The sequence below is a fragment of the Bombina bombina genome, chromosome 10 (assembly GCF_027579735.1).
Source record: "Bombina bombina isolate aBomBom1 chromosome 10, aBomBom1.pri, whole genome shotgun sequence".
In the NCBI taxonomy this organism is placed as follows: Eukaryota; Metazoa; Chordata; class Amphibia; order Anura; family Bombinatoridae; genus Bombina; species Bombina bombina.
Window position 1 is genome coordinate 102,699,829 of NC_069508.1, and position 25,409 is coordinate 102,725,237.

Genomic DNA, 25,409 nt, shown 5'->3' on the forward strand with positions numbered 1-25,409 from the left:
AACCTTAAAATGCCTATAAATACACCCCTCACCACACCCACAAATCAGTTTTTACAAACTTTGCCTCCCATGGAGGCGGTGAAGTAAGTTTGTGCTAGATTCTTCGTTAATATGCGCTTCGCAGCAGGCTGGAGCCCGGTTTTCCTCTCAGTGTGCAGTGAATGTCAGAGGGATGTGAAGAGAGTATTGCCTATTTGAATTCAATGATCTCCTTCTACGGGGTCTATTTCATAGGTTCTCCGTTATCGGTCGTAGAGATTCATCTCTTACCTCCCTTTTCAGATCGACGATATACTCATATATACCATTACCTCTACTGATTCTCGTTTCAGTACTGGTTTGGCTTTCTACTTCATGTAGATGAGTGTCCTGGGGTAAGCAAGTCTTATTTTTGTGACACTCTAAGCTATGGTTGGGCACTTTTATATAAAGTTCTAAATATATGTGTTTAAACATTTATTTGCCTTGATTCAGGATGTTCAACATTCCTTATTTCAGACAGTCAGTTTCATTATTTGGGATAATGCATTTGAATAATCAATTTTTTCTTACCTTAAAAATTTGACTTTTTCTCCTGTGGGCTGTTAGGCTCGCGGGGGCTGAAAATGCTTCATTTTATTGCGTCATTCTTGGCGCAGACTTTTTTGGCGCAAAAATTTTCATGTTATTTCCGGCGTCATACTTGTCGCCGGAAGTTGCGTCATTTTTTTGACGTTTTTGCGCCAAAAATGTCGCCGTTACCGGATGTGGCGTCATTTTTGGCGCTTAAAGCATTTAGGCGCCAAATAATGTGGGCGTCTTTTTTTGGCGCTAAAAAATATAGGCGTCATTATCGTCTCCACATTATTTAAGTCTCATTGTTTATTTGCTTCTGGTTGCTAGAAGCTTGTTCATTGGCATTTTTTCCCATTCCTGAAACTGTCTTTTAAGGAATTTGATAAATTTTGCTTTATATGTTGTTTTTTCTATTACATATTGCAAGATGTCTCAGATTGACCCTGAATCAGAAGATACTTCTGGAAAATTGCTGCCTGATGCTGGATCTACCAAAGTTAAGTGTATTTGTTGTAAACTTGTGGTATCTGTTCCTCCGGCTGTTGTTTGTAATGAATGTCATGACAAACTTGTTAATGCAGATAATATTTCCTTTAGTAATGTTCCATTACCTGTTGCTGTTCCATCAACATCTAATATTCAGGGTGTTCCTGTTAACATAAGAGATTTTGTTTCTAAATCTATTAAGAAGGCTATGTCTGTTATTCCTCCTTCTAGTAAACGTAAAAGGTCTTTTAAAACTTCTCTTTTTTCAGATGAATTTTTAAATGAACATCATCATTCTGATTCTGATAATGATTCCTCTGGTTCAGAGGATTCTGTTTCAGAGGTTGATACTGATAAATCTTCATATTTATTTAAAAGGGAATTTATTCGTTCTTTGCTTAAAGAAGTTTTAATTGCATTAGAAATAGGAGTCTGGTCCTCCTGATACTAAATCTAAACGTTTGAATACGGTTTTTAAATCTCCTGTAGTTATTCCAGAGGTTTTTCCTGTCCCTGATGCTATTTCTGAAGTAATTTCCAGGGAATGGAATAATTTGGGTAATTCATTTACTCCTTCAAAACGGTTTAAGCAATTATATCCTATGCCATCTGACAGATTAGAGTTTTGGGACAAAATCCCTAAGGTTGATGGGGCTCTCTCTACTCTTGCTAAACGTACTACTATTCCTACGGCAGATAGTACTTCCTTTAAGGATCCTTTAGATAGGAAAATTGAATCCTTTCTAAGAAAAGCTTACTTATGTTCAGGTAATCTTCTTAGACCTGCTATATCTTTAACGGATGTTGCTGCAGCTTCAACTTTCTGGTTGGAAGCTTTAGCGCAACAAGTAACAGATCATAATTCCCATAGCATTGTTAATCTTCTTCAACATGCTAATAATTTTATTTGTGATGCCATCTTTGATATCATTAGGGTTGATGTCAGGTATATGTCTTTAGCTATTTTAGCTAGAAGAGCTTTATGGCTTAAAACTTGGAATGCTGATATGTCTTCTAAGTCAACTTTGCTTTCCCTTTCTTTCCAGGGTAATAAATTGTTTGGTTCACAGTTGGATTCTATTATTTCAACTGTTACTGGGGGGAAAGGAACTTTTTTACCACAGGATAAAAAATCTAAAGGTAAATTTAGGTCTACTAATAGTTTTCGTTCCTTTCGTCACAATAAGGAACAAAAGCCTGATCCTTCCCCTACAGGAGCGGTATCAGTTTGGAAACCATCTCCAGTCTGGAATAAATCCAAGCCTTTTACAAAACTATGCAGACTATGTTACAGAGGCCTGTCGTATCTTAGAGGATACGGATTACTACATAAAATTACCAAATGACCCCACTATAGAATATATGAAAGCTCTGAATGCCCTTTTAGAACAAGGGTTCACTTCTAAAATTCTTACGAAAAAAGAAAAAAAAGATATCTCACTCCGGATCACCCCAGTATACCATATTACTACCATCTTCCCAAACTACACAAGAATGAAAGGTGCCTCAAGGCAGGCCAATTATAGCAGGCATGAATAGCATCACCGACAAATTATCTGAATATATTGATATCTACCTGCAGAGGTATGTTATCAATTTACCATCTTATATTAAAGACACCAAAGACCTGCTTAACAAACTTTCTTTGGTCAAATTGGAAAAAAGTAAGAACTACCTATGGCTTTCTTGTGACGTTGGATCACTCTACTCTAATATATCACATGATTTGGGGGCCTTCACCTCTAAGATATATTTGGATAGAGACCTATATATGCCCACCATCCAAAAAGACTATATAATTTCACTTATCAATTTTATTTTAAAACATAATTATTTTCAATTTCTCGATACTTTTTTTCTACAGATCAGGGGAACGGCCATGGGCACCAGATTTGCCCCCAGTTTTGCAAACCTGTTCATGGGTTATTTTGAAGATCAATTTATCTATAATTCGCAATGGAGGGGCAATCTGGTGTTCTATGGCCGTTATATAGATGATCTTATTTTTATTTTTGATGGTTCGGAGTCAGAAGCCCTTGATTTTGTGTTACATCTAAATAGGAATGATATGGGCATAGGGTTTACCCACAACCTACAAAAAAACAATATAGAGTTTCTGGATGTGATCCTTTCCTGGGACCAACAAGATAGTATATCTACTTCTACTTTTTTTTAAAAAGTAGACTAACAATTTTTTACATTTCTCCAGCAACCATTTAACAAAATGGAAAACCAATATTACGCAGAAACTGCAGTACAATAGATCAATATAACCAGCAATCACTCATCCTCAAACGTAGATTTTTAGAAAAAGGATACCCATCCGAACTGATCACTAGAGGCTACGAGAGAGCTAAGGATCTCAAGAGAGATCAGCTATTATCATCTTCATCATTTAAGAATAAAGACAATGACAATTTTACTAACAAACAGCCTCTATTTGTGACACAGTATAACTCCAATCACAAAATCATTAATAGAGTACTTAAAAAACATTGGCCTATCCTTTTGAAAGATCCTGTTTTAAAAAAAACCCTCACATCCCAACCCAAACTAGTCTTTAAAAGAGCCCCCACTTACAAACAGAAACTAGCCCCTAGTAAGGTGGTGATGTCGAAAAGGAAATCTACCAATAAGACTAGATTGGGAGATAGGGTCCCTAATAGTTATAATTTTAATAAGATAGGAGCTTATAGATGTGGGAAGAAACGATGTAACATGTGTAAACATGTAACACATGGATGTAGTACTGTAATATCTGACAACACAGGGGAAATGTTCCCAATAAAGAGCAGACTATCGTGTGACTCCAGTTATGTCATCTATGTTCTGTCCTGCAAATGTGGGATTCAGTACATAGGCAGAACCTGTAGGAAGGTTAGAACCCGTTGGAGTGAACATTTGAGGAACATCAAATCTAATTCAACCAAACATAGTGTCTCTAGACATATCTGTGATAAATATATCCCTGGTAAATGTTCATATAAAAAAATCACACCATTAGAAGGGATCCCCCCAAGTAATCTGTATAACAGGTTCTCAAAACTGAGACAAAGGGAAACCTTTTGGATATTTAAATTCAATAGTCTATTCCCTACAGGTCTGAATGAGGTTATAGATTCTGCAGCGTTTTTTTGTAATGTTGCATATACTCTGCAAGGAAGTGTAGGATAGAATTTTTATAGTAGATCTTTAATATATGTATATGGTGCCATTCACATTTGTGGCTATATAACTATGTACACAGAATGATGCCTACATTTTTGTACATATTGTTAATCTGGACTTTCGCCGTCCACCTGCTGATACATATCTCAATATTGTTTAAATTGAACTCCAATTTTATTTGGAGTGTACATAGTTTAATATAGAAAGTATAGTTATTTCCACTACAGTGGCAATAACTATATAATAATTTGCAGTATCTTATTGCAACTCACATAAATTTATTATTTATTACTATACACATATATGTATATTAACTTGCACACTTATGACTTATACACATATCTAAAACATATATTATATATCCCACTCGCACACTTATTTCACACTTAAGTCACCTTTGGGTAATATAACACATTTTAAATACAATAGTATACCGATATGTACACACACACATTATATATATATATATATATATAGAGAGAGAGAGAGAGAGAGAGAGAGAGAGAGAGAGAGTCTTAACACTTCACTAAGAGATGACATTCTCAATCCCGTAACGATCTAGGTATAATAATTTTAGCACATAGATCAACATATGCACTTCGGTAGACCTGTAAGATTTTACTTAGCACGCATCCAATTGTATTAAAACAATTGCGATAGGTGAGCACAATCTTTGTCCAATATACACAATATATAGACATCTACAATGATAGTTATATATAGAGCAGTATTTATATATTTATGTTATCTCCACAATATTGTAGATGGTCTATCACAAGATTCCTTCACCCCATTGGCACCTAACACTTGGAGGTTGCATTAGTCGTAGACTACACTCCAGCACTTTGATTTGTACACATACACATATAGTCCCAACAGTTCACTAAGGGAACACTCTTTGCAATCCCACAACGATCTAGGTATAATAACCTTAGTACCTAGATTAATATATGCACTTTTATGATCATACAGATCCGTTAGGGCTTCACTTAGTATTTATCTAATTATATCATAGTAATTGTGACAAGTCAGCACAGTCTTAGTTTAATTTATATAATATATAGATATCGATACAGGCAGTTACTCACAGAGTTGTATTTATTTATTCACGTATTTCCTACGATATTGTAGGCGGTCCACCATAGGGTGTCTTCATCCTATTGGTACTTAACACTTGGGGGCGGCATCAGTTGTAGATACATTCATTCACTTTTTTAATCCCATAGATCATGTGACTACACGTCAGTCAGCAAACTATTGAAAGTCCGTGTTTAGACCTATTGCAGAGAAGGGCGATTACGATCATGTGATCTCATGCTACTTCCGTTACCTCGCAAACAGGAACAACAAACATGTAAGTAGCACATCTAGTTGTTTAGACTTAGGGACAAGCCCCGCAAATTAAGCAATATCATTTGCCAATAAGGAATCAGGTGCCAGTCTCACTCATACTTACTATAATATGTATCATTTACGATCGGTACCACTGACTAGAGATCGCACTACCTACCAACCATTTACTCACCCCCATCTTTGTAAATTTTCAATATCATAGAAACACATATTTTAATAAGATACTTTATTACAATGTAACATAATTATATCAACAACTGGGCGGTTCTGAAAGGAAAGATCTGATTGGATATTTTTCGGAGCAGGAAGAGGAGGGATATGGGAACATGAGATTACTGATCCCTAATTAAAGGGTGTATACACACACTTAGAGCACACAAGCCTGAAGAAACGGGGTTCGCCCGAGAAACGCGTTGCTATTGCACTCTCTGTGGGGAGATGGTTATTCACACACCCAGCTGTAAATTGTGATACCTTTGGTATTTTTATTGTGTATAATAAAATACTGATTTTTTACTTTTACATCAGTCTGGTGTTGTTGTGATAGTATTTCAGTAACCTTAGGCAGTTCAGCCCTCCTTCTTGCTCCACTGCAGCGCCAGCTGAGGAGAAAATTCATACTGGGAATATCGGCTAGAGGACACACAAGCAGAGAACTCCAGCACTGACTGTATCAGTTTGTGGGCCTGTCACACAGCTAGCTGGTTTGCTGTAGAAACACCAGCCTGTCCCTGCTGGCACATCAGAGTGCCGCCCCATTTGTGAGTACCCTTAATCTGCTGCTTTTTGGTTTTTCTCATCTTTATTGACCTACACATGTGGCGCCTCTGTTTTTGTTTTTATCTCATCACTATAGAAGTACATCATCCTTTGGGGTGACGACAGAGAGCAGCCTATCAAGCCTTGGGACGTGGAAGACATACATTGCACTTTCTCTGGCTAGCCTATTACCTTTTAAAGGTTTTATTTATACTCATTGGTATTTGTTCATTGTTTTTACATTAATTGCATATATAGGGAATCACATTAACCTTATATATTTTATATTCATATTTATTGTGCTTATTAGCGCCTCCTATAGAAGCAGTGATTTGTACATCACTGTTTCTTCTTTATCTAGCCAATCAGTGCCTGCTCCCAGATTACTTCATGTGCACGAGCACAGTGTTATCTATATGAAATATGTGAACACCCTCTAGTGGTAAAAAACTGTTAAAATGCAATCTGAAACAGGTGGGCTTCAAGGTCTAAGAAATTAGCATATGAACCTCCTAGGTTAAGCTTTCAACTAAGAATACCAAGAGATAACAAAATTGGTGATAAAAGTAAATTGGAAAATTGTTTAAAATTGCATGCTCTATCTGAATCATGAAAGTTTATTTTGGCCTAGACTGTCCCTTTAAGACTCCAAGTAAGGGGAGAAATTTATTTTTATGACAGGCTTGATACGGACCAAAGCCTGTACAAAACAGTGAATATCAGGAAGCTTAGCAATCTTTCTTTGAAACAAAAACAGAAAAAGCTGAGATTTGTCCCTTCAAGGAACTTGCAGACAAACCTTTATCCAAACCATTCTGAAGAAACTGTAAAATTCTAGGAATTTTAAAACAATGCAAGGAGAATTTATGAGAAGAACACTATGAAATATAAAAGTCTTCAAGTCTCGATAATAAATCTTCCTAGAGACAGATTTAGGAGCCTGTAACATAGTATCAATCACTGAGTCAGAGAAACCTCTATGACTAAGCGTTCAATTTCCATACCTTCAAATTGAATGATTTGAGATCCTGATGGAAAAACGGACCTTGAGACAGAAGGTCTAGTCTTAAAGGAAGTGGCCAAGGTTGGCAACTGGACATCCGGACAAGATCCACATACCAGAACCTGTGAGGCCATGCTCGTGCTACCAGAAACACAAACAATCGTTCCATGATGATCTTGGAAATCACTCTTGAAAGAAGAACTAGAGGCGGGAAGATATAAGCAGGTTGGTAAAACCAAGGAAATGCTAACGCATCCACCTAAGAATCCCTGGGAAGTCTCTTGTTTAGATGAAAAAACACATCTGGATGGAGTGACCACTCCCCCGGATGTATAGTCTAACGGCTGAGATAATCCACTTCCCTATTGTCTACACCTGGGATATGTACCACAGGAATTAGCCAAGAGCTGGATTCCGCCGAAGAAAGTATCCATCATACTTCATTCATAGCTAGGGGACAGTGAGTCCCACCCTGATAATTGACATACGCCACAGTTGTGCTATTGTCTGTCTGAAAAAAAATGAACGGTTCTCTCTTCGACAGAGGTCAAACCTGAAGAGCCCTGAAAATAGCACAGAGTTCTAAAATATTGATTGGTAAGCTCGCCTCTTGATATTTCCAAACCCCTTGTGCTGTCAGAGATCCCCAGACAGCTCCCCAAACTGAAAGACTTGTATCTGTTGTGATTACAGTCCAGGTTGGACGAACAAAGGAGGCCCCTTGAACTATACAATGGTGATCTAACCACCAAGACAGAGAGAGTCGAACATTGGGATATAAGGATATTAAATATATCTTTATATAATCCCTGCACCATTGAATCAGCATACAATGCTGGAGAGGTCACATATGAAGACGAGCAAAGGAGATCACGTCCGATGCTGCAGTCATGAGACCTAAAACTTCCATGCACATAGCTACTGAAGGTAAAAATTGAGACTGAATGTTCCGACAAGCTAAAACCAATTTAATTTGTCTCTTGTCTGTTAGTGAGTCATAGACACTGAATCTATCTGGAAACATAAAAAGGTGACCCTTGTCTGAGGAATCAAGAAACTTTTTGGTAAATTGATCCTCTAACCATGTCTTTGAAGAAACAACACTAGTGGATTTGTGTGAGTTTCAAAATTTTCAGATCCAGAACTGGCCTGAACGAATTTTCTCTTTGGGACAATGAATAGATTTGAATAAGCTGCGGAAACTGTTGGCGCTCTACAAATAACCGATAATAATAATAAAACCCCAAACCCTGTTCCTGAACGGAACTGGTATGATTACCCCTGAAAGCTCTAGATCTAAAACACACTTCAGAAAAACCTGAACCTTCACTGGATTTGCTGGGACGCGTGAGAGAAAGAATCTTCTCACAGGAGGTCTTACTCTGAATCCAATTCGATACCATTGAGACACAAAACTCTGAATCCATTGATTTTTGGACAAAATCTGCCCAAATGTTTTGGAAAAAAGTTTAATCTGCCCTCACCAGCTTAGCTGGAATGAGGCCTGCACCTTCATGCAGACTTGGGGACTGCCTTTGGTTTCTTAAATGGCTTGGACCAAATAAATTGTTACTTTGGAAAGAAAGAGATAGTAATCTAGACTTAGATACCATGTCAGAATTCCAATATCTGAGCCACAAAGTCCTAACATCAATTTTGATGATATAAAAAATGGCATCACAGATAAAATGATTAGCATGTTGAAGCAAACTAACAATGCTAGACAATCAGGATCTGTTTCCTGTTGCGCTAAGCTTTCCAACCAAAAAGTTGATGCCGCTGCAACATCAGCCATAGAAATGGCAGGCCTGAGAAGATAGCCATAATATAAATAAGCTTTCCTTAGATAAGATTCAAGTTTCCCATCTAAAGAATCCTTAAATGAAGTACTATCCTCCATAGGGATAGTAGAACGTTAGGTAAGAGCAGAAATTGCCCCATCAACTCTGGGGATTTTTTCCCAAAACTGTTGGCAAAGGCTACAACTTTTTAAACCTAGAAGAAGGAAAAAGAAGTACCAGGCCTATTCCATTCCTTTGAAATCATATCAGAAATAACATCAGGAACTGGAAAACCCTCTGGAGTAACCCACAGGAGGTTTATAAACAGAATGTAAATGTTTACTAGATTAAGTAACAAGAGGACTAGTTTCCTCAATATCCAAAGTAATCAACACCTCTTTAACAAGGAACGAATATACTCCAACTTAAAGAGAAAAGTAGATTTGTCAGTGTCTGAGGTAGGATCTTCTGAATCAGATAGATCCTCATCAGAGGAGGATAATACAGTAATATTGTCGGTCATTTGAAATTTCATCAACTTTATGAGAAGTTTTAAAAGACCTTTTACGTTTATAAGAAGGCGAAATAGCAGACAAAGCCTTCTAAATTGTAATAAAATCGTTTATATTCACAGGTATATCATGTACATTAGATGTTGTAGGAACAACAGGCATTGTACTAGTACTGATGGATACACTCTCTGCATGTAAAAGTTTATCATGACAACTGTTACATACCACAGCTGGAGATATAATCTCCACTAACTTACAACAGATACACTTATCTTTGGTAGAACTGTTATCAGGCAGCAGGGTTCCAACAGTGGTTTCTGAGACAGGATCAGATTGAGAAATCTTGCAAATGTAAGAGAAAAAAACAACATATAAAGCAAAATGATAAATTTCCTTATATGGCAGTTTCAGGAATGGGAAAAAATGCAAACAGCATAGCCCTCTGAGCATAGAAAAAAAGCAAGAGGCATATAGGAAGTGTGGTTAAAATAATTAAATTATTTGGCGGCAATTATGATGCACAATGCAAAATGAATTTTTTTGGCGCTAACATCCGGAAATGACGCAACTCGCGTCATAGCCGACGCAACCTTGTGCAAGGAAACCTGGCGTCAACTAGGATACCGGAAATGACGAATTTGCGACACCGAACGTACCTTTGCGCCAAAAAAATTATCTCACCAAGAATGACGCAATAAATAACAGCATTTCCGACCTCGCAAGCCTAATTTTGGCCGTGAAAATGAAATGAAAAATAGTCAAGTTAAAGAAAAAGACTATACCCCAGGTAGGAAAAAATAACTTCCTAAAAAATGTTTTTCCCAATTTTGAAACTGATAGTCTGCAAAAGGAAATATACATAAACCTGACTCATGGCAAATATAAGTACAATACATATATTTAGAACTTTAAAATAAAACAAAGTGCCAAACCATAGCTGAGTGTCTTAAAGGGACAGTAAACCTTAAAAATAATGTTATATAATTCTGCACATAGTGCAGAATTATATAACATTATTTAAGTGCTATAGTTCTAAAAGCCTTTTTTACCTTTAAATATGTAAAAATTATGGCGCTTTTACAGACCCGCTCTCTGCTGAGCGGGTCTGTAATATTTAGTCAGCGCATCGGGCCAGCTGTATAGTCACAGCCCGGCCCGACCGCGCCATAGCACTAAGTGCAGCTCGCTCCTGTGACAGGAGCGAGCTGCACTTAGTGCTATGGCGCGGTCGGGCCGGGCTGTGACTATACAGCTGGCCCGATGCGCTGACTAAATATTACAGACCCGCTCAGCAGAGAGCAGAGAGCGGGCCTGTAAAAGTGCCCAAATTTTTACATATTTAAAGGTAAAAAAGGCTTTTAGAACTATAGCACTTAAATAATGTTATATAATTCTGCACTATGTGCAGAATTATATAACATTATTTTTAAAGTTTACTGTCCCTTTAAGTAAAACATACTTACCGAAAGACACCCATCCACATATAGCAGATAGCCAAACCAGTACTGAAACAATAACAGTAGAAGTAATGGAATATGAGAATATATCGTCGATCTGAAAAGGGAGGCAGGAGATGAATCTCTACGACCGATAACAGAGAACCTTTGAAAAGATTTCCCGTGAGGAAAACCATAAAATCAATAGGCAATACTCTCTTCACATCCCTCTGACATACACTGCACTCTGAGAGGAATCGGGCTTCCAAATGCTGAGAAGCACATATAACAGAAGAAAATCAAGCACAAACTTACTTCACCACCTCCATAGGGAGGCAAAGTTTGTAAAACTGATTTGTGGGTGTGGTGAGGGGTGTATTTATAGGCATTTTGAGGTTTGGGAAACTTTGCCCCTCCTGGTAGGATTGTATATCCTATACGTCCCCAGCTCATGGACTCTTGCCAATTACATGAAAGAAACACTTTTTATTGGAGAAACTAAACTACCAGAGGCAAACACTCAGCTAATAAGACTTATGAACGCCCTGTAAAAGGTATATAGATTTGAGTTTCACTGGGACAACCGTCTTGTGTGAAACCTTTCAAATGTAATTACATGCAAATTATCTACCCCCAAGCCCAGCACTTGCTCAGAGAATATGCATGTTCTAGTGATCCTTAATCATTTGGGACATATGCCAGATAGTAGAAAAGAATTTCAAACTACTACTAGCAGATGATGGTCTACAGGAGGTTGTTGAGAAAGGGATAAGGTATTCCTATAAAAGGAACAGGTCCATCGGAAATATGGTGGCACCGACAAGGATTAGAAGCAGGGAGTCTTCGACCTCCTCCTGACTAAGCTGTAAGGGCACCTTTCAATGCCACCATTGCACCTGTGTGGCATGTGAAAGACTTACCATAGGTGACATTCAGTTCTACGGTCACAGGTCAGGCTTTTAAGATAAAAACCTGCCTCAAATGCAGGTCAACATATTTAGTATATGTCATTACCTGCAAGGATTGCTCCTCCAATATGTAGGGTTAACAACCAGGGAAGCGAGAACTCGTATTAAAGAGCATTTATCTGATATAAGGGCAGGCACACTTACAACACCCCTGATAAATCACTTCTCTGGTGTACACTCAAAAAATGTAGCATCCTTTACATGGACCATCTTTGAGAGGATACTACCACTTAAGAGAGGCGAGGACAGAGTACGTAAGCTAGGGGAGAGGGAGGCCTTCTGGATCTTTAAGCTGAGGACCAGGGTTCAAGAAGGCCTCAACTCAGAATTTGACCTCATCAATTTTTGGTGAGGTCTGGCCATCCCTCTAGGAGCTAAGTTATCCCTTTCTCTCTATTCATGGTTAACAATTTCTATTGGGGGATCTTTACCCCAAGAAATAGAAATGTGATATTTAACAGAAATACCTATAATGATATACTTAATTTCCCTGCACACTTCCCAATTCCTCCTGATATATATATATATATATATATATATATATATATATATATATATATATATATATATATTTATTTATATTATGTATTTATGCAGGTTTTGTGTTTACCTACCCCTCTTTTTAGTTCTCCATTCCAATCAATATCCCCCATATGAAATATCCATCACACATTATTAGCAACACACTAGGTAATATGTAGAATGCTTTACAAGCTCCCCTTAAATAGAAATAGAAATGTGATATTTAACAGAAATACCTATAATGATATACTTAATTTCCCTGCACACTTCCCAATTCCTCCTGATATATATATATATATATTTATATTATGTATTTATGCAGGTTTTGTGTTTACCTACCCCTCTTTTTAGTTCTCCATTCCAATCAATATCCCCCATATGAAATATCCATCACACATTATTAGCAACACACTAGGTAATATGTAGAATGCTTTACAAGCTCCCCTTTGTTGTTCAACATTTTGGACTTCCCTTTTAACATGCTATGCTCATTTTTTTCTTTTTTCTTTTATCCATTTCTGTATAGTTAGTGTGGTGTGAGATAGTCCGCAACCCCCTACTTACATGGGCACGCTTTACTTGCCACTCTCCCACACCTAAAGATAGAATAGGTGTGGGGTTGTGAGTGGATATAGCTTTATTTGGGGCCCCATAATTCATGGATAATATTCACAGCTTTTTTGTGAGGCAGGCTATCGTTAGAAATCATGTTCAGTGCCCTTCAATGTTAGTTCAGTTTGTCATTTTTTACTCATGTTATGTTAGTGTTTTCTTTATCACATTTGCATGGAGTAATATCGTGGACACTGTACTTTATTGTAAATGATAGAGGCACTGAGAAATTGTGAATTAACGATAGTATTAGTGATAGCATCAGAGCGAGCATGTAGTTCAATTTGTGATCCCATTGGACTAGTTGTAGAAAGGGGTGTGAACCCACTGTCCAATGGGAGGTTGAGCTGTCATTTTTAACCTGCACTTTTTTCAGTTTTAGTTAAGGCTAGGAGTAAGGCGACAAGCCAAAACGCATCAGCCTGTCAATCCGACAGTTCAAGAATCCTCTGTATTTTACCCCGGGGTAATTATCCCCTACACTTCGTGTGTTGTTTGTCACTTTGCGCTACGGCGTAATAGATTTGAATAAATAACTGTGTACCGCTTCTCCCTCTTATGCTCCTTTCACACATTTTTTATGAGTATTAGACATCATAGGTCTTTATGAAACTTTGTTGTAAGATGGACTTGCAAGAGGATTTCCCAGCCCCAGCATAGAAGCAAAGGAAAAAAACATAATTTATGCTTACCTGATAAATTCCTTTCTTCTGTAGTGTGATCGGTCCACGGGTCATCATTACTTCTGGGATATTACTCCTCCCCAACAGGAAGTGCAAGAGGATTCACCCAGCAGAGCTGCATATAGCTCCTCCCCTCTACGTCACTCCCAGTCATTCGACCAAGGACCAACGAGAAAGGAAAAGCCAAGGGTGAAGTGGTGACTGGAGTATAAATTAAAAAATATTTACCTGCCTTAAAAACAGGGCGGGCCGTGGACTGATCACACTACAGAAGAAAGGAATTTATCAGGTAAGCATAAATTATGTTTTCTTCTGTTAAGTGTGATCAGTCCACGGGTCATCATTACTTCTGGGATACCAATACCAAAGCAAAAGTACACGGATGACGGGAGGGATAGGCAGGCTCTTTATACAGAAGGAACCACTGCCTGAAGAACCTTTCTCCCAAAAATAGCCTCCGATGAAGCAAAAGTGTCAAATTTGTAAAATTTGGAAAAAGTATGAAGCGAAGACCAAGTTGCAGCCTTGCAAATCTGTTCAACAGAGGCCTCATTCTTGAAGGCCCAAGTGGAAGCCACAGCTCTAGTAGAATGAGCTGTAATTCTTTCAGGAGGCTGCTGTCCAGCAGTCTCATAAGCTAAACGAATTATGCTACGAAGCCAAAAAGAAAGAGAGGTAGCAGAAGCTTTTTGACCTCTCCTCTGCCCAGAGTAAATGACAAACAGAGAAGACGTTTGTCGAAATTCCTTAGTTGCCTGTAAGTAAAATTTTAGAGCACGGACTACATCCAGGTTGTGCAGTAGACGTTCCTTCTTTGAAGAAGGATTTGGGCATAAAGAAGGAACAACAATCTCTTGATTGATATTCCTGTTAGTAACTACCTTAGGTAAGAACCCAGGTTTAGTACGCAGGACTACCTTATCCGAATGAAAAATCAAATAAGGAGAATCACAATGTAAGGCTGATAATTCAGAGACTCTTCTAGCCGAGGAAATAGCCATTAAAAATAGAACTTTCCAAGATAACAACTTTATATCAATGGAATGAAGGGGTTCAAACGGAACGCCCTGTAAAACATTAAGAACAAGGTTTAAACTCCATGGTGGAGCAACAGTTTTAAACACAGGCTTAATCCTGGCCAAAGCCTGACAAAAAGCCTGGACGTCAGGAACTTCTGACAGACGTTTGTGTAACAGAATGGACAGAGCTGAGATCTGTCCCTTTAATGAACTAGCAGATAAACCCTTTTCTAAACCTTCTTGTAGAAAAGACAATATCCTAGGAATCCTAACCTTACTCCAAGAGTAACCTTTGGATTCACACCAATATAGGTATTTACGCCATATCTTATGGTAAATCTTTCTGGTAACAGGTTTCCTAGCCTGTATTAAGGTATCAATAACTGACTCAGAAAACCCACGTCTTGATAAAATCAAGCGTTCAATTTCCAAGCAGTCAGCTTCAGAGAAGTTAGATTTTGATGTTTGAAGGGACCCTGTATCAGAAGGTCCTGTTTCAGAGGTAGAGACCAAGGTGGACAGGATGACATGTCCACCAGGTCTGCATACAAAGTCCTGCGTGGCCACGCAGGTGCTATTAGAATCACTGATGCTCTCTCTTGTTTGATTCTGGCAATCAATCGAGGAAGTAACGGGAAGGGTGGAAACACGTAAGCCATCCTGAAGTCCCAAGGTGCTGTCAGAGCATCTATCAGGACTGCTCCTGGATCCCTGGATCTGGACCCGTAACGAGGAAGCTTGGCGTTCTGTCGAGACGCCATGAGATCTATCTCTGGTTTGCCCCAACGTCGAAGTATTTGGGCAGACCTCCGGATGAAGTTCCCACTCCCCCGGATGAAAAGTCTGACGACTTAAGAAATCCGCCTCCCAGTTCTCCACTCCCGGGATGTGGATTGCTGACAGGTGGCAAGAGTGAGACTCTGCCCAGCGAATTATCTTTGATACTTCCATCATAGCTAGGGAGCTTCTTGTCCCTCCCTGATGGTTGATGTAAGCTACAGTCGTGATGTTGTCCGACTGAAACCTGATGAACCCCCGAGTTGTCAACTGGGGCCAAGCCAGGAGGGCATTGAGAACTGCTCTCAATTCCAGAATGTTTATTGGCAGGAGACTCTCCTCCTGACTCCATTGTCCCTGAGCCTTCAGAGAATTCCAGACGGCACCCCAACCTAGAAGGCTGGCGTCTGTTGTTACAATTGTCCAGTCTGGTCTGCTGAATGGCATCCCCCTGGACAGATGTGGCCGAGAAAGCCACCATAGAAGAGAATTTCTGGTCTCTTGATCCAGATTCAGAGAAGGGGATAAGTCTGAGTAATCCCCATTCCACTGACTTAGCATGCACAGTTGCAGTGGTCTGAGGTGTAAGCGTGCAAAGGGTACTATGTCCATTGCCGCTACCATTAAGCCGATTACCTCCATGCATTGAGCCACTGACGGGTGTTGAATGGAATGAAGGGTGCGGCAAGCACTTTGAAGTCTTGTTAGCCTGTCCTCTGTCAGGTAAACTGAATGGCGAATCCTGAATTCTTCGCCGTAAGTTTAGTAAGATGTACTACGGCCTCCGAAATGAATGAATTAGCTAGTTTAAGGACTCTAAGCCTGTCCGTAATGTCGTCCAGAGTAGCTGAACCAATGTTCTCTTCCAGAGACTCAATCCAGAATGCCGCTGCAGCCGTGATCGGCGCAATGCATGCAAGGGGTTGCAATATAAAACCTTGTTGAACAAACATTTTCTTAAGGTAACCCTCTAATTTTTTATCCATTGGATCTGAAAAAGCACAGCTATCCTCCACCGGGATAGTGGTACGCTTAGCTAAGGTAGAAACTGCTCCCTCCACCTTAGGGACCGTTTGCCATAAGTCCCTTGTGGTGGCGTCTATTGGAAACATTTTTCTAAATATCGGAGGGGGTGAGAACGGCACACCGGGTCTATCCCACTCCTTAGTAACAATTTCAGTAAGTCTCTTAGGTATAGGAAAAACCTCAGTACTCGTCGGTACCGCAAAATATTTATCCAACCTACACATTTTCTCTGGTATTGCAACTGTGTTACAATCATTCAGAGCCGCTAACACCTCCCCTAGTAATACACGGAGGTTTTCCAGTTTAAATTTAAAATTTGAAATATCTGAATCCAGTCTGTTTGGATCAGAACCGTCACCCACAGAATGAAGCTCTCCGTCCTCATGTTCTGCCACCTGTGACGCAGTGTCTGACATGGCCCTAATATTATCAGCGCACTCTGTTCTCACCCCAGAGTGATCACGCTTACCTCTTAGCTCTGGTAATTTAGCCAAAACCTCAGTCATAACAGTAGCCATATCCTGTAATGTGATTTGTAATGGCCGCCCAGATGTACTCGGCGCTACAATATCACGCACCTCCCTCTGAGCGGGAGATGTAGGTACTGACACGTGAGGCGAGTTAGTCGGCATAACTCTCCCCTCGTTGTTTGGTGAAATTTGTTCAATTTGTACAGATTGACTTTTATTTAAAGTAGCATCAATACAGTTAGTACATAAATTTCTATTGGGCTCCACTTTGGCATTGCAACAAATGACACAGGTATCATCCTCTGAATCAGACATGTTTAACACACTAGCAAATAAACTTGTAACTTGGAAATACAATTCAATTAGAATAATATTAAAACGTACTGTGCCTTTAAGAAGCACAGAAGATCTATGACAGTTGAAAATTAATAAATTGAAACAGTTATAGCCTCAATCCTTGTAAATAACACAACTTTAGCAAAGGTTTAATCCCATTAGCAAAGATAAATTCTGAAAGCAGGAAACAAATTACAGAATAAACGTTTTTTATCTCAGTCAAACTATAATTCTCACAGCTCTGCTGAGAGAAATTACCTCCCTCAAAATAAGTTTTGAAGACCCCTGAGCTCTGTAGAGATGAACCGGATCATGCAGGGAATACAATGAGTTGCTGACTGAAATATTTGATGCGTAGTAAAAGCGCCAAAAAACGGCCCCTCCCCCTCACACACAGCAGTGAGGGAGAACAGAAACTGTCAGAAAACAGATTAAGCAACTGCCAAGTGGAAAAATAGTGCCCAAACATTTATTCACTCAGTACCTCAGTAAATGAAAACGATTTTACATTCCAGCAAAAACGTTAAACATAATCTCTAGTTATTAAACAGCTTTATGTATTTCTTACAGTGTAATTCTAGTGAAGTACCATTCCCCAGAATACTGAAGTGTAAAGTATACATACATGACATTATATCGGTATGGCAGGATTTTCTCATCAATTCCATTGTCAGAAAATAAAAACTGCTACATACCTCTATGCAGATTCATCTGCCCGCTGTCCCCTGATCTGAAGTTTACCTCTCCTCAGATGGCCGAGAAACAGCAATATGATCTTAACTACTCCGGCTAAAATCATAACAAAAACTCTGGTAGATTCTTCTTCAAACTCTGCCAGAGAGATAATAACACACGGTGCTATTTTAAAATAACAAACTTTTGATTGAAGATATAAAACTAAGTATAATCACCATAGTCCTCTCACACATCCTATCTAGTCGTTGGGTGCAAGAGAATGACTGGGAGTGACGTAGAGGGGAGGAGCTATATGCAGCTCTGCTGGGTGAATCCTCTTGCACTTCCTGTTGGGGAGGAGTAATATCCCAGAAGTAATGATGACCCGTGGACTGATCACACTTAACAGAAGAAACATAATTTATGTAAGAACTTACCTGATAAATTCATTTCTTTCATATTGGCAAGAGTCCATGAGCTAGTGACATATGGGATATACAATCCTACCAGGAGGGGCAAAGTTTCCCAAACCTCAAAATGCCTATAAATACACCCCTCACCACACCCACAATTCAGTTTAACGAATAGCCAAGCAGTGGGGTGATAAAGAAAGGAGTAGAAAGCATCAACAAAGGAAATTTGGAAATAATTGTGCTTTATACAAAAAATCATAACCACCATAAAAAAGGGTGGGCCTCATGGACTCTTGCCAATATGAATGAAATGAATTTATCAGGTAAGTTCTTACATAAATTATGTTTTCTTTCATGTAATTGGCAAGAGTCCATGAGCTAGTGACATATGGGATATCAATAGCCAAGATGTGGAGTCTTCCACTCAAGAGTCACTAGAGAGGGAGGGACTAAAACAAAAAGAGCCATATTCCGCTGAGAAAATAATCCACAACCCAAAAATAAGTTTATTTTCACGTTTGAAAGAAAAAAACAAATCAAAAAGCAGAAGAATCAAACTGAAACAGCTGCCTGAAGAACTTTTCTACCAAAAACTGCTTCCGAAGAAGCAAATACATCAAAATGGTAGAATTTAGTAAATGTATGCAATGAGGACCAAGTGGCTGCTTTGCAAATCTGATCGACTGAAGCTTCATTCTTAAAAGCCCATGAAGTAGAGACTGATCTAGTAGAATGAGCTATAATTCTCTGAGGCGGGGTTTGACCCGACTCCAAATAAGCTTGATGAATCAAAAGTTTCAACCAAGAAGCCAAGGAAACAGCAGAAGCTTTCTGACCTTTCCTAGGACCAGAAAATAAAACAAATAGACTAGAAGTCTTCCTGAAATTTTTAGTAGCTTCCACATAATATTTCAAAGCTCTTAACACATCCAAAGAATGTAAGGATCTCTCCAAAGAATTCTTAGGAATAGGACATAAAGAAGGGACAATAATTTCTCTACTAATGTTGTTAGAATTCACAACCTTAGGTAAAAATTGAAAAGAAGTCTGCAAAACTGCCTTATCCTGATGAAAAATCAGAAAAGGAGACTCACAAGAAAGAGCAGATAGCTCAGAAGAGATAGCCAAAAGGAACAACACTTTCCAAGAAAGTAGTTTAATGTCCAAAGAATGCATAGGTTCAAATGGAGGAGCCTGTAAAGCACTCAGAACCAAATTAAGACTCCAAGGAGGAGAAATTGACTTAATGACAGGCTTAATACGAACTAAAGCCTGTACAAAACAGTGTATATCAGGAAGTATAGCAATTTTTCTGTGAAATAAAACAGAAAGAGCGGAGATTTGTCCTTTCAAGGAACTTGCAGACAAACCCTTATCCAGACCATCCTGAAGAAACTTCAAAATTCTAGGAATTCTAAAAGAATGCCAGGAGAATTTATGAGAACACCATGAAATGTAAGCCTTCCAAACTCTATAATAAATCTTCCTAGAGACAGATTTACGAGCTTGTAACATAGTATTAATCACTGAATCAGAGAAACCTCTATGATTTAGAACTAAGCGTTCAATTTCCATACCTTCAAATTTAATGATTTGAGATCCTGATGGAAAAACGGACCTTGAGATAGTAGGTCCGGCCGTAGCGGAAGTGGCCAAGGCGGGCAACTGGACATCCGAACCAGATCCGCATACCAAAACCTGTGTGGCCATGCTGGAGCCACCAGCAACACAAAAGACTGTTCCATGATGATTTTGGAAATCACTCTTGGAAGAAGAACTAGAGGCGGGAAGATGTAAGCAGGTTGATAACACCAAGGAAGTGTCAGCGCATCCACTGCTTCCGCCTGAACAACCCTGGACCTGGACAGGTATCTGGGAAGTTTCTTGTTTAGATGAGAGGCCATGAGATCCATCTCTGGAAGCCCCCACATCTGAACAATCTGAGAAAACACATCTGGATGGAGAGACCACTCCCCTGGATGTAAAGTCTGGCGGCTGAGATAATCCGCCTCCCAATTGTCTACACCTGGGATATGCACCGCAGAGATTAGAAAGGAGCTGGATTCCGCCCAAGCAAGTATCCGAGATACTTCTTTCATAGCTTGGGGACTGTGAGTACCACCCTGATGATTGACATAAGCCACAGTTGTGATATTGTCTGTCTGAAAACAAATGAACGGTTCTCTCTTTAGTAGAGGCCAGAACTGAAGAGCCCTGAGAATTGCACGGAGTTCTAAAATATTTATTGGTAAACTCGCCTCTTGAGATTTCCAAACCCCTTGTGCTGTCAGAGACCCCCAAACGGCTCCCCAACCTGAAAGACTCGCATCTGTTGTGATCACAATCCAGGTTGGGCGAACAAAAGAAGCCCCTTTAACCAAACGATGGTGATCTATCCACCATGCCAGAGAGTGTCGTACAATGGGATTCAAAGATATTAATTGTGATATCTTTGTATAATCCCTGTACCATTGATTCAGCATACAAAGCTGTAGAGGTCTCATGTGAAAACATGCAAAGGGGATTGCGTCCGATGCTGCAGTCATGAGACCTAAAACTTCCATGCACATAGCCACTGAAGGGAATGACTGAGACTGAAGGTGCCGGCAGGCTGCAACCAATTTTAAACATCTCTTGTCTGTTAGAGACAGAGTCATGGACACTGAATCTATCTGGAAACCTAAAAAGGTGACCCTTGTCTGAGGAATCAAGAAACTTTTTGGTAAATTGATCCTCCAACCATGTTTCCGAAGAAACAACACTAGTTGATTCGTGTGAGATTCTGCAGTATGTAAAGACTGAGCTAGTACCAAGATATCGTCCAAATAAGGAAACACCGCAATACCCTGTTCTCTGATTACAGATAGTAGGGCACCCAGAACCTTTGAAAAGATTCTTGGAGCTGTTGCAAGGCCAAATGGAAGAGCAACAAATTGGTAATGCTTGTCTAGAAAAGAGAATCTCAGAAACTGATGGTGTTCTGGATGAATCGGAATATGAAGGTATGCATCCTGCAAGTCTATTGTGGACATATAATGTCCTTGCTGAACAAAAGGCAGAATAGTCCTTATAGTCACCATCTTGAAAGTTGTTACTCTTACATAACGATTAAAAATTTTCAGATCCAGAACTGGTCTGAACAAATTTTCTTTCTTTGGTACAATGAATAGGTTTGAATAAAACCCCAAACCTTGTTCCTGAAGAGGAACTGGCATGATTACCCCTGAAGACTCCAGGTCTGAAACACACTTCAGAAAAGCCTGAGCATTTACTGGATTTACAGGAATGTGTGAGAGAAAAAATCTTCTCACAGGAGGTCTTACTTTGAATCCTATTTGATACCCTTGAGAAACAATACTCTGAATCCAATGATTTTGGACAGATTTTATCCAAAAATCCTTGAAAAACCTTAATCTGCCCCCTACCAGCTGAGCTGGAATAAGGGCCGCACCTTCATGCGGATTTAGGGGCAGACTTTGGTTTCCTAAATGGCTTGGATTTATTCCAATTTGAGAAAGGCTTCCAACTGGAAGCAGATTCCTTGGGAGGAGGATTGAGTTTTTGTTTCTTATTCTGACGAAAGGAACGAAAACGGTTAGAAGCCTTAGATTTCCCCTTAGGTTTTTTATCCTGAGGCAAAAAACTCCTTTTCCTCCAGTGATAGTTGAAATAATAGAATCCAACTGAGAACCAAATAAATTATTACCTTGGAAAGAAAGAGATAGTAATCTAGATTTAGATATCATATCAGCATACCAAGATTTAAGCCACAAAGCTCTTCTAGCTAATACAGCTAAAGACATAGATCTAACATCAATTTTGATAATATCAAAAATGGCATCACAAATAAAATGATTAGCATGTTGCAGTAAGCAAACAATGCTAGATATGTCAGAATCCAATTCATGTTGCGCTAAATTTTCCAACCAGAAAGTTGATGCAGCCGCAACATCACCCAAAGAAATAGCAGGTCTGAGAAGATGACCTGAATATAAATAGGCCTTCCTTAGATAAGATTCAAGCTTCCTATCTAAAGGATCCTTAAAGGAAGTGCTATCTTCCATAGGAATAGTGGTACGTTTAGCAAGAGTAGAAATAGCCCCATCAACTTTGGGGATCTTTTCCCAAAACTCTATAGATTTTGCTGGTAAAGGATACAATCTCTTAAACCTTGAAGAAGGAACAAAGGAAGTACCTGGCTTATTCCATTCCCTAGAAATCATATCAGAAATAGCCTCCGGAATGGGAAAAACACCTGGGGAAACCACAGGAGGTTTAAAAACAACATTTAAACGTTTATTAGACTGAACGTCAATAGGACTGGTTACCTCAATATCCAAAGTAATTAACACTTCTTTTAATAAAGAACGCATATACTCTATTTTAAATAAATAAGTAGATTTGTCAGTGTCAATATCTGAGGAAGGATCTTCTGTTTCAGATAGATCCTCAGCAGAAGAGGATGAATTATTATGTTGTTGGTCATTTGAAATTTCATCAGCTAAATGAGAAGTTTTAAAATACCTTTTACGTTTATTAGATGGTGGAAATGCAGACAAAGCCTTCATAATAGATTCAGAAACAAATTCTTTAAAATTTACAGGTATATCATGCACATTAGAAGTTGAAGGAACTGCAACTGGCAATGTACTATTACTGATAGAAACACTATCTGCATGTAAAAGTTTATCATGACAACTATTACAAATGACATTCGGTGGAATAATTTCTACAATTTTGCAACAAATGCACTTAGCTTTGGTAGAACCGATGTCAGGCAGCAATGTTCCAGCAGAAACTTCAGAGACAGGATCGGATTGGGACATCTTGCTCAATGTAAAAGAAAAAACAACATATAAAGCAAAATTATCTATTTCCTTAAATGACAGTTTCAGGAATGGGAAAAAATGCAAAAGCATAGGCCTCTTGATAGAGAAGAAAGTAGGAGGCAAACATGAATGGGGTATTGAAATAATGAAAAAAATTTGGCGCCAAGTATGACGCACAACGTAACGTAAACTTTTTTGGCGCCAAAAATGACCGGAAATGACACACTTGCATCACTAATGACGCCGCCGTGTTTAAGGTCTCGACGTCACGTATGACGCCGGAAATGACGAAGTTGCGTCAAAAACGTAATTTCCCGCGCCAAAACAGACGCAATAAAGTCTAACATTTGACGCACCTGCGGGCCTAATACCCGCAAATGCAAAAGTAGTCAAAATTGAAAAAGACTAAACCCCTGGTAAGAAACAAATTTCTTAAAGTGTTTATATTCCCAAATATGAAACTGACAGTCTGCAGAAGGAAATACATGAACCTGACTCATGGCAAATATAAGTACAATACATATATTTAGAACTTTATATAATTTGCATAAAGTGCCAAACCATAGCCGAGAGTGTCTTAAGTAATAAAAACATACTTACCAAAAGACACCCATCCACATATAGCAGATAGCCAAACCAGTACTAAAACAGTTCTTTAGTAGAGGTAATGGTAAATTTGAGAGTATATCGTCGATCTGAAAAGGGAGGTAGGAGATGAATCTCTACGACCGATAACAGAGAACCCATGAAAAAGACCCCCGTTAGGGAAATCATCGTATTCAATAGGTGATACTCCCTTCACGTCCCTCTGACATTCGCTGTACTCTGAGAGGAATCAGGCTTCAACAATGCTGAGAAGCGCATATCAACGTAGAAATCTTAGCACAAACTTACTTCACCACCTCCATAGGAGGCAACGTTTGTAAAACTGAATTGTGGGCGTGGTGAGGGGTGTATTTATAGGCATTTTGAGGTTTGGGAAACTTTGCCCCTCCTGGTAGGATTGTATATCCCATATGTCACTAGCTCATGGACTCTTGCCAATTACATGAAAGAAAAGGACACTGGTCTCAATTAGAAGTGGCCATAGACCTGTTCCTATAGTTTTGCTTTAGCCATAAGTAACAGCTTTAAGGGACTTGTATATAATGTTGGAAACTTGCATTTAGGGCCTTCACAAGCAGCCCAGCGCAATAGCAGAGCTGAGATTGTGGCCAAAAACAAAATACCCCAAAAAGAATCACAAAAAGGATAAATGTAAACAGGCTCTATAGATTAAAATCAGAATAACTATCTGCAACACCATGACGCAGACTTACACAATTGGACTTTGACTTCCTCCTCTTCTAGCAGCAAAATTCTGTATAAATGGTAGTCTGTCTCTGTGGAGTTTTTAGAATACCTCTGGCATGATAACCAGCTTCTCACTGCCTTGCAAGAGATACATGCAAGATTTAAAGGATCAGTACCTTCAAACTGTTACGTGATATCATATATATATATATATATATATATTACAGAGCACGTTCTATTAGAGGTTTCCATTATAATCTGTTGGTGTCCTACAAATGGCTTATGTTACAATATCAAGTCCTACTGTTCCCAAGGTGCTGACTTGATCCATTACAGACTATGAATCTGTCAAGAAATTTCCAGCAGTTATCATGTAAATGAAAGTCTGCTCAAGTTTGCCAAGTTTTTCTTTTTTCTTGGGTTACGGTCTTGAAGCAATCTTGACTAAGGTTGGTAAAGGGACATGAGACCCAATGTTTTTTCTCTTTCATAAATAAGAGGGAGCATGCAATTAAAAAATTTTTTTAATCTATTTCCATTTTCCAATTTGTATTGTTCCCTTGATATCCTTTGTTGAAAAGTATACCTAGGTAGGCTCAGGAGCTGCAGATTGGTGACTGCACATATATGCCTCATGTTTTTGGCTCACCAAAGTGCATTGCTATTTATTCAAAAAAGGATACCAAGAGAATGTAGCAAATAATGAATAACCTCAAATTCCCTGCATTATACA

General features: G+C 38.9%; 1 protein-coding gene across 7 annotated transcripts in view; it reads right to left on the minus strand.

The window, feature by feature from the left end:
- The window catches only part of RALGPS2 (Ral GEF with PH domain and SH3 binding motif 2), a 619,002-nt gene that overhangs the window by 285,776 nt on the left and 307,817 nt on the right, over positions 1 to 25,409 (minus strand). The window contains exon 1 of one of the 7 annotated variants that reach the window (XM_053693290.1): positions 5,298 to 5,450. The exons of the other annotated variants lie outside the window; for them this stretch is intronic. The gene's annotated coding sequence lies outside the window, so the exon portion shown is untranslated. Of the gene's footprint in view, positions 1 to 5,297; positions 5,451 to 25,409 lie in introns of those variants that run through there. 7 annotated transcript variants of the gene reach the window in all.